General features: G+C 35.6%; 2 pseudogenes across 2 annotated transcripts; one reads left to right on the forward strand and one right to left on the reverse strand.

Moving 5' to 3' along the window:
- Window positions 1-1,020: 1,020 nt before the first annotated feature.
- Window positions 1,021-5,550, reverse strand: LOC143595840 (laccase-3-like; annotated as a pseudogene). The gene is made up of 6 exons (XR_013146600.1): window positions 5,287-5,550; window positions 4,600-4,751; window positions 4,264-4,508; window positions 3,426-3,554; window positions 1,937-2,860; window positions 1,021-1,217 (listed from the first exon to the last, which is right to left on the reverse strand). The product of XR_013146600.1 is annotated as a laccase-3-like (transcript).
- A 3,614-nt stretch (window positions 5,551-9,164) lies between these two features.
- LOC143595841 (laccase-13-like) lies at window positions 9,165-10,976 on the forward strand (annotated as a pseudogene). Its single transcript, XR_013146601.1, has 2 exons — window positions 9,165-10,255; window positions 10,779-10,976. The product of XR_013146601.1 is annotated as a laccase-13-like (transcript).
- Window positions 10,977-14,067: the final 3,091 nt, after the last annotated feature.

Below are 14,067 nucleotides of genomic sequence, written 5' to 3' on the forward strand. Positions count from 1 at the left end.
TTCTAACACTATGACTCACATGACATCAACTGATGTATCTTTTTTTAAGTATGTTCATATGTAAGCGTCAAAAAGTTATATACTAGATTTATTGTAGAGTATTAAAAGGACATTTTAAAGCTTACTTAGAAGATTTAAATTCCTATGTCTTTAGCCTTAAGACTATTACGCTCACCCTAGTATTACTTTCAGCTGCGTAAGAAATGGAAATGGTATTAATAGGTTACAAGCCAAGCCTTAAGGCGGGGTGTAACATTCTTCCTGCTAGTCCACCTACACTATGGTGTGACAATATTAGTACTACATATATTTTTTTGAAACGGCTAAAAATATTATAAAACCCCAATCAACAAGGAGCTAAAAGGGCAAACACACCAACATTACATCACCAATAATGAGTTTTTAACCGCTCTGCGAATCCTATATATTCTAGCTATTGAATATCTACTATAATACCATAAGAAATAAAAAATTACAACTCTAAGAGAATATTTTTTCAGTTCTAGAACTACATACTTAGGATCTGTTCTCGTGTTTTATCATTGTAAGAAACACTTTGAGATTAATCTGTCTTTCATTTGAGACATGATGCCAACGCAACGTACGCTTTATCATTTTGATACGGACCTACTAAAATTAAATTGCTGATACTTTGACCAAGGTTTATCATGTGCTCGATTTGACACTTTTCAGTTCAAGCTCGGCTCGAGTACATGTTAAAGTTATTGGATGGTTTGGACTCATCATTTCCTCTACTATATTTATCATGTCTTATTATTGCATTTAGGATGTACTCATGTCAAGAACTTCTTTGTAATGTGATAGAAACATAATACAAAACAAATAAGTGATTACATTTTGATAAGTTCTTTAATTAATAAAGAATAATTCAAACATTACATTGCTTCTTTAGCAAATAAAATTACACACTACAATACCCACTCCGGAGATCGACACCGTATATTTCAATAGTGCTACATATTTTTCTTTAGTAACCTAAGTGAAAACCGGAAAAAAAAACATAAATAATTGACCGAATCACACGAACATATATATCATTTGCTGAATACTGCTGGCTGCAGTATCTTAACATTGTGGCAGATCAGAAGGAGGAGGTAGTAATGTTTCGGATTCACCAACGCCATCTTCGACAATGAATGCCATTGCAAATCCCCAAGCCAAATGAGCATCAATGTGACAATGCATAAACCAAATACCTATAACATAACCCTTTGTTAGTTTCATGCTCATATATATATGTATACATTGGGTAAGGATCCTAAGAGAACCCTTTGGAAATTGAGAACTTTGAGAACCATTTTGGACCACTAAAAAAACTTTAAAAAAATTATAAAACAAAAATTTTTAAAAAGTAAAAAACCAAAATTCTTATAATTCATTCCGCTTTCATAAAGAAAACAAAAAAAAAAACTTCATATTATACACGTGTATAATTTCATTTAATCTCTAGTTACTTAATGTACACATATGTACATTATCATTTACCTTAAATTGTATATATGTGTATAAAAAATATGTATGTACATATTATACATATGTGTATAACTTAGCTAAACGGAGACGGTTTTTTATTTATTTTTTATTTTTTTTATGAAACCTGGATGATAAATAAGAATTTTGATTTTTTTACTTTTTTCATTTTTGCGTTTTTTTTATGTTTTATGATTTTTTTTTTAATTTTTGGTGTTTTTTGTGATCTAAAATGCTTGATCCTATATATATATATATATATATATATATATATATATTTTATACGAGTTTACTATTAGAGAATATTATAAAATATAATATTAGAGTTTGATTTTTAACTGATACCGTAATCAGGAGATTGTATTTATCTCTATAATGCTCGTATATATATATTTGATTACTAATACATTACATACTCACGCGGTTTTCATTATTCTACATTTACCTGGATTATCTGCTACAAATCTGATAGCTGCCCATCCTCCAACCGGGACATCAATTGTATTCCGTTGTGGCGGATCAACAAGATTGAAGTTAGCAGCATCTCTTGAAGGGTTAAAGTTACCGAAACCCTGACCAACAATATAGAAATGGTATCCATGAAGATGAACCGGATGATCTTCCGTCGAGAAGATGGATGTATCTTGCAACACAATCTGCACACTTGAACCAAACTTTAGCTTATACAGCTTTGTCCCCTTAACGGGCTGCCACAGCCCGCGAGGAACATTACCCGTGTAATCAAACTTCACGGGCGGGACAGGCGGAAAGTCTGTCGTGTAAATATTAGGAATCTTGAGCGTAAGCTTGAAGTAAAGACACGCGGTTTGGAAGCACAAATGACACATTGTTCATACTAGCACCAAACCGCGTGTTGTTGGGCCCTTGACATCTAGGCCCGGGAGTGCAGTTAAAGAACCCGAACCCCATTGTGAAAAACAGGTTCTCGTCTATTTTAGTCGGGACGGTTATTTTCCCGAGACTCTTTATTCGGTTTGAGAACATGGTGACCGTGTTTGTGTCGTTATAGAATGGAAGTTGAGGTAATATCGGTTGTGAAGTTGCGGTTTTGTAGTTTAAGATAGCTGTGGCGGTGGTGTTATCGAAAGGTGCATTTCTAGCACTTTCATAAGCACGTGCACCATGTAGTAGCGCCCGGGCTGCTGGTCAGCGGTCAGGAGGATGTCCGTGGTTTGACCGGGCCCCACCATGATGACATTGGTTGTAAACGGCTTGGTGTAGATAGCGTCGGTGGCGACCACGGTTAGTTTGTGGTTAGCCACACTGAAAAAGAGCTGTTGATTGAGTGCAGCATTGATGACCCGTAAAAGAACCGTGTCGCCTTTGTTCACTGTAAGTTTTGTAGTACCTGCATAACACATTTTGCATATTTGAACCGAGTATTTGTTGTGAATATAATTTAGGGTGGCAAATGTGACCCATGGGTTGTATTAAATTGTATATAATGGGTCAGAATGGGTCAAACTGAAAAAAGAAAATAATTATTTAATGGGTCGGAATGGGTCAAACTAAAAAAAGAAAATACTTTTACTTTTTTAGTTTTTGATTTATATTTCGAGTTATGATTTTTTAATTATTTTTTTTGAATTTTTTACTGAGGGGTTTTTGAAATGGGTCAAAATGGGTTAAGATTTCAAAAACCCATCATTAAATAATTCAAAAAAAATAATTAAAAAATTATAACTTGAAATATTAATCTTAAAACTAAAAAAGTAAAAATACTGAAAAGTTTTCTCCGTTTTTCTCGTTCCATAAAAAAAAACTCGAGAAATGTCAACCCGTTTTGACCCGTTTCAATCATTTTCTTTTTTTAGTTTGACCAATTCTGACCCATTATATACATTTTAATACAACCCATGGGTCACATTTGCCACCCCTAGAATATATAATTAAGATCATTTTTATTAATTAACCTTGGCTTGAACATCTCAAAAGATCACCAGGCTGCGCGTTAATGGTGATAGCATCTGATATATTTGGAGCTGCACCACTGAATAATGCTTGTCTTTGAACACTGATCACTTTTCTGTCCCACCATTCACCTGTTTCATAGTGAAAAATGAACATGTTGATTCATTAATATAAAAAAAGTTATTAAGAACATATTATTTCTAAAACAAAAATAGTTAATGTGTTGTAAAACAAAATTAACTAATACAATAACAGTATTTGTATTAAAAATTAAAAAGTTATTGGAGCAACAGATTTAATATATCCACATAGTAGTGGCTGACATATATAACATGTTATGAATGAGTAGGGTTGTTCACTAGTCGAGCCAGGGTGGTTTTGAGCTCAAGCTCAAGCTTGAAATTAGACGAGGCAACTCAGCTAGGCTTGAGCTTGATTTTGAAGTTATACGGGCTAAGATCGAGCCAACGAGCCGAGCCATGGTCGATTTTGGCTCGGTTTGGATTAAGTTTTTCTTTTATTGTTTTTTTTTACTTTACAAATTTTGGTTTTGTAAATTACTTTTTACATACATTAATTGTTTTATTTTAAAATAATGTATCTATGTTAAAGGTAAGGTTAAAATACAAAGTACAATTAAAATAAAGTTTTTTAGCTTGTTTTATTCGAGCGAGCCACGAGCCCGACCTATGAATGAGTGAACTATTTTCTTTAAAAAGAAGTCAAATGGTCAATTTTGGTAATTTGAAAAAGTCAAGGCCAGTAAGTCAATTTATTCGGTCAAAACGGCTATTTTCGTGAATTTTTCATTTTGTGTGTAATCACTTAAGTTTTATGTACCTAGAATAATAGGAAACTCAATTTTGGGCTTTGGAAAGGGGTATGAAGAACCCAACTTAGGACGAATAACAAACGCGCCATAAACTGTAGCGCGTAGCCATCGGCTATGTGCATGCCACCACAATGTTCCTTCCTGGTCTGTTATAGTGAACCTGTATGTGTAACTTCCTCCGGGCCAGATTGGGCATTGGGTCACATATTCAGGCCCGTCAGCCCACGGGTTTCGCAGTTGGCGTAATCCATGCCTTATAAAAAAAACATAAAACCATTATATCAATAGCAACATTTATTATATTATTAATGTGCAGCATAAAGGTTAAAGAGTTTATAAAGTACCAATGGATTGTGACATTATAAGGAGCAGCATTAGTGACTTTAACAACAAGACTATCCCCGTTTCGCACTTCTAGAGTCGGCCCTGGGAATTGCCCGTTAACCGCAACGATTCTATGGTTTCTACATAGCCTCCTTGCTGCTATTTCTTGAACCTTCAGCCACAATATATAGTAATACTCAATAACCTTATGACTAAACAAATACAATACACATAGAGTGAACTGCAGTTTCCGTTAATGTGGTTTGTCATAATCAGCGGTTTTAGTCCAATAGTTTCAGATTTGCGATTTTTGTCCATGTGATTTCATTTCACTTGCAATTAAACCCAAATTCATTAACCCCGTTAAGTCTGGTCGTTAAACCCAACAGCATGCCCCTCACTTGAGGGGCCTTTTTGTCCCTTTTCTCCCCAAATAAACCCTAGTCGTAACTCGTAAGCCCCCTCATGTGAGGGGTGGGGGAATAAAAATACCCTTCATATGAAGGGTACGCTGATGGATTTAACGATCAGACTTAACGGGGTTAATGAATTCGGGTTTAATTGCAGGTGAAATGAAACCACATGAACGTAAATCGCAAATTTGAAACTATTGGACTAAAACCGCAGATTTGGACAAACCACAGAGACGAAAACCGTTTATTACTCATATACACATATATGCATGATGATAGCAACATTTGACATACCTTAAACTCGTGATGGTGAGTTTTTGCGAACGTAGTAAATGCAACGGAAAGCAGAAGGCTTAGAAAGAGACCCCAACTGATGGTGTTTATCATGTTTGTTATATTAATGTGAAGGTTACTTTTGTTGTGTGTGTTTAGATATGGTGATAGTGAGTTGGTTTATATAGATAGTATATGCATAGGGGATTAGGTTATAAGTCAATAGTGTATTAAGTTATAAGAATGAATGCAAGAAACATAAACCAACTACAAAGATGATTTTGGTGCAACTGTTATAAGTACTAATGGTGCATGTAAACCACTTTGGAGGCTTATTTTTGTAGTCATGCATATGAACCGCTGACCAAAATATTTACAAAAGAAAATGGCCATTTTGTTTGACTAGTTGACTTTGTTAAAACACCAAGTTAAATACGTTTTCATGATAATAATTATTTAAAGTTTACAAATAATTTTTTTTAATTACTAATTTATTTTACAAGTTATTTTTTTATATTAGTTGTTTTTATTTTACAGACAGTGTGTATTTTTATATTAACTATTTTCACTTTACAAATAACGGTTTTATATTAATAATTTGAATTTACAAATGACCCATATATTAGTTTTTTTTTACAAATAACATTTTTATATTAATTATATTATTTTTATTTTATGAGTAACGTTTTATATCAAGTTCTTTTTTATTTTACAAATCATGGTTTTGTAATTACTTTTTACAATAATACTTTTAAACTAATTACTATTACTATTAATATTAATACTATATATAAATTAGAACTTTGGTGCCGCAAGTGTCCTATCGGGCTATTTGGCAGAACATATTGGTCTGTAAATTTTGCTGTTTATTTTCAGTTTAGTTAACATAACAAACGTAATGCAAACCGGTCGAACGTCATTTTTTGTTTTAGTTCCAGTACCATAACAACCTTAAAGAAACCGACCGAATTCGCATAGACTCGTCGCCTCAACGCTCGGGGATTACCAACGCGCAGGTTTATTGACCGCCTCCACCCAATTGCCCATTGGTCCATCTCAATTTTTATATATTTTTTTTCCGTTTTTAGCTCCGCTACCGTAACAAACGTAATCAAAACTGATCGAATTTGTTGAATACCTCCTCAATGGCTGTGTTTGTCGACCAAACGGACATCGTTTTATATATTTTGTTTTTTTATATGTTTATCTTTTTCTATTTTAATTTGACGAATTAATTTTTTGGGTTTTGACGTTCAAATTTTACCGATGGTGTCTCTAGTGTAACAAATGTAACCGATACTGACCCAATTCGACTCGACTCACCGTCGTAACGCTCAGGTTTCAACGCTAGGGTTTTGCTAGCTGCCCTGGGTAAAAAAAAACTAGTTATATTTATATTACGCATAACGTTTTTACATAAATTGTTCTTATTTTAATGTGTTGAGTTCAAGAAGGATCACTCGGTTTCTTATGGTTCAAGAATAGGTCCAAATGAAAGTCTTTAGTTTGGTTCAAGTCGTGCAAATTCAGTTTTTAAGTCATTGTCGGTGCCCGAGCTTCACTCCGGCTTGGGGAGAGGGGTGCTATTTTTTTTGTAGCTTGTTGGCTGTTTGTTTATAACGTATACAATTCGAAAACAAAAGAAGAATTACTCGGTTATCGTGGATAGTTCTAACTTTCTAAATGTTATTAAAAAAACTATCTAGAAAATTTCGCCTACTCAATAAAGCTTTTTTTCAACTGTGATGACCATCCCCTGATGTCTTAGATGATAATCCGACCTACATTATGTATGTGGTTTTAAGTAATTATTAAAGTTAGTTTAAGTAGATTGGACTATGCATAATATTATATATTATTTTCTTAAATCCACGTGAGCAGGTGGGCCGTGGGTGCACCAAATATATTTTTGGTTAGACCATTTATAGCAAGTTACAGTTAATCTTACCTATATATCAAGACTTATGAACACTCACAATGAGTTTGGAACCTATGGGTACAACCTTATTAGCTCTTCTCACTAGCATTCTTTATGTTCTATCTTTAATTGCAAATGCAGAAACTCAATATCATGATTTTATTGTAAGTAATATCCTACTTTATCATCTTTGTAATGGTTTTCGCCTTTTCGGTCTTGTTTTCGTAATATACATTTGCGTAAACTAGCAAGGACGGATCCAGTATTGGGTCAGGGGAGGATGGGAGCGTAGGCACCCCCTCAAATTTCTAGTTTATGACTTTATGTTATAAAGTTCTTATATATTAAGCATAACGACCCATGTGTCCCATCTAATATATTAAGTATAACGACTCATATGCCCCAAGTACTTGCAGGTGTTACGAATGAGACTATAATTGACCGTTTTGAAAATATAAAATCACGTAAATGTCAATGTAATATGAATTTTGTTTATTATGTTTAATGAAATTTGTTGCTTAGATTTTTATACGTAGTTTTTTACCTGACCCATTTTGGTTTGACCCGACCCATTTTGGGTTGACCATAATATGACTAGAACTGTTCTAGGTTAACCTTTTTTGCCACCCACTATCTAAAATTCCTGGGTCCGCCAATGTAAACAGGTACAAGAAACGCCCGTAAAGAGACTTTGTAGAACGAATAACATTATAACAGTTAACGGGCAGTTTCCAGGACCGACATTAGAGGTTCGGAATGGAGACACACTTGTTATTAAAGTCTTGAACAGTGGTCGTTACAATGTCACGATACATTGGTGAGTGATTTCTACAAGATGCTTTACGTTTTGCTAGTTGTGAACTTGTGACTAAACTGTTTATTAATTAGGCATGGGATTCGGCAGCTTGGGACGCCATGGGCGGATGGTCCGGACCAGGTTACTCAATGTTCAATCCAACCAGGGAATAGTTATACGTACCGGTTTACTATAATAAATATGCAATTATGTTATAAAAATTCTAACTAGAGTTAGACCGAAAGAACTTCTATTTGTAGTCGGGAACCATTACAAAATTTTGTTGAAACGGTACAACTCTTCATGAAAGAGTGTCAGTTGACAGTTACAACTTTCAGTAATTACGACAGCAAGAAAACGACAGAAGAAACTTAATCAACAACAACCAAGTTACTATGATTAGTTAGCATTAATGATCGCGACTTCGACTAGGGGCACTTCCCCTAGTACCCCGCCAAAGGAACATCTTTTTCCTTGGTGCGAGAAATCAAAATATTTTTGAACGAGTGTTAATTTAAATTTTTTCTTTGGTCTTGAGTAAATCGTGATTAACCAAAATAGCTTAATTAACACCAAAATAGCTTTGCTATATTTTTTTCCCGGGATTTACTGAGTACAATGATGATGAGCTTGATAACACCAAATTCCTCAAACGCATTTCATACTATATATTACCTTATATGCTTAAATTATATATGGCATTGCTCGTTTTCCCTTGTTCGGTTAGAATTCGAAAATCAAAAGTGAAAACTATGGCTACTAGCAGAGGCGAAGGTTGCTTAGGGCCCGGGTGGGCCCGGCCCTCCATGTTCTTTTTCGCAATAGTGTAAATTTACCAATTTTCGACCGGAATTTTTTATACGTAGTGTAAATTTAGCCGTTTTCGACCGAAAAAGCCCCGCCCCCCCCCCCCCCCCCCGGTTCGTGATTTTTTATATACATTTTATCTCGGCTCTCCCGATATCTTAGTCCAAGCCTCGCCATTGCCTACTAGCTAAGACATGATGTCACTGAAGTATGTCAACAAGCCCACAACACGAAAACATGTTATAAGAAACACAATTATGTAGTGTACAATTCTAAAATGTTGCTTATTGATGTACAGGCCAATGGTGGAATGGAAATATTATCAACATCATGAACCAGGCATTGTTTTCTGGCGGGGCTCCGAACTTTTCTGATGCATATACCATCAACGGGCAACCAGGCGACCTCTACAGATGCTCGAGCAAAGGTTAAATTGTTCGAGTCTTGATATTAATCAAACATAATATTTGTTATTACTTATTGGTCTAACCAAAGACTACATAATATTTATGATCACAGATACAATGAAATTCTATGTCGAAAGCGGCGACAGGATTCTCTTGAGGGTAATCAACTCGGCCCTCCTTCAGCAACTTTTCTTCACGGTCGTGAACCACAAACTAATCGTGGTTGCAGTCGACACACTCTACACGAAGCCATTCACCACCACAACACTAATGTTTGGCCCGGGCCAAACAACCGATGTTATTTTAGTGGCGGACCAGGCTCCAGGCTACTACTACATTGCAGCCCGTGCATACGAAAGCGCCCAAAATGCACCATTCGACAACACCACAACGACCGCAATCCTCGCATATAAATATGCACCGTGCAGTGGCCAAACCGGGCTGCGGTTAAAACCAATATTACCACCGTTACCAAACTACAACGATACAGCTACTGTAACCGCCTTCACAAGTCAACTAAGAAGTCCTAGTAAAGTCTCGGTTCCAACTGATATAACCGATGACTTGTTTTTTACTATCGGGTTAGGTCTAATAAACTGCAGCCCGGGACCAAATTGTCAAGGCCCGAATAACACACGCTTCACGGCTAGCATGAACAACGTATCGTTCGTGTTACCACTAACTACTTCATTATTACAAGCTTATTACCAAAACATACCAAATGTTTACACCACCGACTTCCCCGCGGTTCCATTAACGCCATTCGACTAAACTGGGAACGTTCCTCGTGCACTTTGCAGCCGATTTCCGGGACTAAACTGTATAAACTAAAATTTGGTGCTCAAGTACAAATCGTGTTACAAGATACCGCGATCGTGTCAACTGAAAACCACCCGGTTCATCTTCACGGGTACCAATTCTACATTGTTGGTGAGGGTTTTGGTAACTTTGATCCAAAAACAGACACTAGCGCGTTTAACCTCTATGATCCGCCACGAAGAAACACGGTTAATGTGCCTGTTGGTGGATGGTCTGTGCTTCGATTCGTTGCGGATAATCCAGGTATTATGTGCGTTTGATACTTTTGGTTTTCTAGCGCCTGCTGTTGTAGAGCTATTTAATTAGTCGTGTCCAACAGGTCATGAATAGTAATGTCATGACCCACATGGGCGAAGCTTCATTGAGGCCCGGGGTGGGCCTGGCCCCCCCTGTTTTTTTGCGCAGTAGTGTAAATTTACCCGTTTTCGGACGAAAATTTTTATACGTAGTGTAACTTCATCTTTTTTTGCCGAAATTTTGAGTCTGGCCCCCCTTCGTTTGTGAAATTCTATATGCATTTTGAGCTCCCCCCCCCCCGGAGCCTCAGTCCAAGCTTCGCCACTGACCCACCTGACGTCTATTAATGTTATTTTTAAACGACTAGCGGCGCAACTTGCTGCCTGTTTGACTTCTGTATCGATGTAAAGGTTACTTTTTAATGAGATAGTGTCTACATATATTATTATTTAAAAAAAATACATTATATTTTAACTCAATGGTATATAATCTGGATTATTTCTAAGTTAAGTTATCTGGTTTACAACAGGTGTGTGGTTAATGCATTGTCACATAGATTCACATCTCACTTGGGGTTTTGCTATGAGCTTCTTGGTAGAGAATGGACCTGAACTACAACAGTCAGTCCGAGCTCCACCGTTAGATCTACCTCCATGTTGATGCATATGAGACCGAAAACTGATCAACGGTTAATATACATCTTAAGTATAGTGATCTCAGATTCATAATGATTAGATGACTTTATTCAATCTAAACATACATTAATTTTTTGGTTGTGTTAAGCTCAAGATTTTAGGCTGAAGTCAAATCCAAACTCATTTTTTATGGTGTTTAGTCCCAAACAACTTCATTTTATGATCAACTTTATAAAGCAACAAACTTCTAAAGGAACACAACCCGGACATGTACCGATTGTACCCGTACAAAAAATCAATAAAAACATGTACCAATACTCGTACCAAATTTTTCGGTACGGTACGGGTACGGGTATTTCGGTACGGTACCCGTTTTTGTACCACTTTGCTTTATTATTTTCAAATCTTTGACGATCTTGAAACCTGTTCCATTACGAGTAACAAACAACCTGAATTAGTCCGGGTATCGGTACTTGCACAAGTATGTGGCGGGTACCTAATTCGGTCACCGAATTTAAGTGGTTTGTTTGTTGGTTCGAGATTTAGATGTTATATTATTTAATATTGAAGAAGCGTTAGGTAACTGTTCAATAAAAACATGGTTGGAGAACCGAGAATTTATTTATATATAAAATATGAAGAATCCCAATTAAACTCCTATATATTCCATTCAGGTACAAAATATCCGACGTACCCGTACCTATACCCGATTGTACCTGTACCGAAATTCACCAAAAATATGTACCGACACCCGTATCGAATAGGCTAAATCGGTACGGGTATTTGAGACAAAATGTTCATCTCTATCTGCCACTGCGTTCAACCATTCATGCACTAGTACTAACACTTATTGTTCAGTTCCAGAATTGCTTAATATTATAGTTTTTGTATGAGTTAATTTATGTATTACACAATGTAAACCCAAAATCTTTCCAAACCCAAAAAAAAACAAACAAATATATACAGAAACCCATAAAAATAATTACCATAACACAACAAAAAATGTTAAAAATCATCAGAAATCCATATATATGTTGATTGCTATATACATAAGTTATATACATAAGTGTTAGTTAATGTGAGTACATATGTATAAAAATCATCATCACCCGCCCATATTTGATATAAATTGATTAATTAGAAGTAAATGAAAGTCAGCTGTATAGTAGCCGGCAAGTGACAGTACGTGTACTCAGCCAGCCTCTGAGATCAAGTTTATTACTGCATTAAACACCCACACCACATATACATATATAATTAAGTAGCATCTGACTATTCCAACTCACCACTTTTATGGCGTAATGATTGATTGGGTCCATTTCAGGCCCAACCATCTCCATCTCTTTTATTAAATTATATACTAATGTTTTAACTTTTAACTCTCTAACCAAGATGCATAATATTATTATTGTATGTTTGCATAGTTACATAACATCTTTCATGATCGAAGAAAAATGTAATCGATTGGAATGGTTAGGTGTAAATTTGATATACCATGTACGTACGTAAGCTTCTTGTTTTTGTTGTTGGGGACTAGTAGTTGCTAGTTCGCCTTTGTTAATATAATACCACCATTCGAAATATAAAACAAAAACATAACATCTACTCAACTAAATTTTTACCCAATACGTCCGATTAGTGCAAATCGTACTTATGTACGTACTTGTAGCACGCGAGTATTACATTGCACATGCTACTAGCGCAAACCATTGTCTACTTTATCTCGTGTTTTACAAATTTTGGTTTTGACTAAGCGAAAAGATAGCTTAGGTTGCCCACAAGGTTTTTTAGTTTTTTTTAGAAACGTACCGACCTCTATTGGTTACCAATCGAATGAATTTTTCGTCGACATCTTAAGAGGACTAGCTCTCATGGCTTAACGATTTATAGCTCGTTTGCCACTTTATTTTCATGGTCGTACTCAGGCACATCTCAACGTTTTCGGAGGCCTAAAACTAACTAAAATGTTGAGGCCTTTTTATTTTCTTTTTTTATGTGTATAGCGCTAGAGAGTATACAAGAATTTTAGAATATGGATGATATGCCGTGAGAATGGATATGAAGGAATCATGCATGCATATCCTTAGCTTGTGGCCTATCATTGAGTTACTAATTCAAAAGATCTCTACTTTCAAAATCTCATAATACATAACTCTTATTTAAGATGGAGGCCCTATAAATCTGGAGACCTAAAGCCATTGCCTCATTTAGCTTACCCACGTGACGGCCCTGGTCGTACTGATACTGATACCGTCTGACATGTTATTCTGATTACCATCCCTAGCTCAACCAATCGTTACTAGGTTTTTCGTGGCTCTAATCTCATCAGTTGAAGTATCAAGAAAATAACACACAATTGCTCGATCTAGTAGCAAGCTAGTTGAATACCATGCCCTAGGCCTAAACCCCATGTTGTTACTTAATAACGTTGGATCAAGTCACTCGTGCACACGTCACAACTATATATCTTCCTCTAGATCATTTAAATTATGTTGTGATAATCTTGGAGCTAGCTAGCTACTTACTTACCTATCAATCTAGTATTTTATCAACACAAGCTTGACATAAATCACATTTTATTCGAGATATGTTTTTCACTCGCATATTCTTATAATCTGTTATGTTGCGCAGTTTAGCTAATCAAGCATCAAGTCAATGCCGCCTTTTAGCTTGTGATCGATGTTAGAATTGTTACATGTTAAATGGTCAGGTTAGTTAGTCAAAGTCACTAACTGATTCAGGTAGTTTACACTATACAGTTACTTTTTTAATATGCAATAAGTCTACACATAACAATCATGTAACACTTTTTTACTAGGAAACAGTAGCCAAAAAGTACATAAACTCTCTTTTTTTTCTTACTTTTATAACTTTTACATTTCATCATAATCTAACTTATGCTAACATGAGAAAAAGATTGATGTTACATGTGACGGTCCCATTACGATCGCGAATATATTCCTACTGTCCAGATTCGTAGATACACGTCATTTAGTGTGGTACCGTAGAACACTTTACGACAAACTTGAAATATTTTGATGAAGATGTAGAGGGAGTAAAATATATAGGAGTAATATAAAGAAGACGTGATCCAAACGAAGTTATGAAAGGAGTCAACATCTACATTACAATATACATTAAAGACACCCTGCAACTAAAACATGGACATTAATATATAGAAAT

Source organism: Bidens hawaiensis, unplaced genomic scaffold, assembly GCF_021521415.1.
Source record: "Bidens hawaiensis isolate Kalapana, Puna unplaced genomic scaffold, B.hawaiensis_p1.1 tig00045561_1, whole genome shotgun sequence".
NCBI classification, from domain to species: Eukaryota; Viridiplantae; Streptophyta; class Magnoliopsida; order Asterales; family Asteraceae; genus Bidens; species Bidens hawaiensis.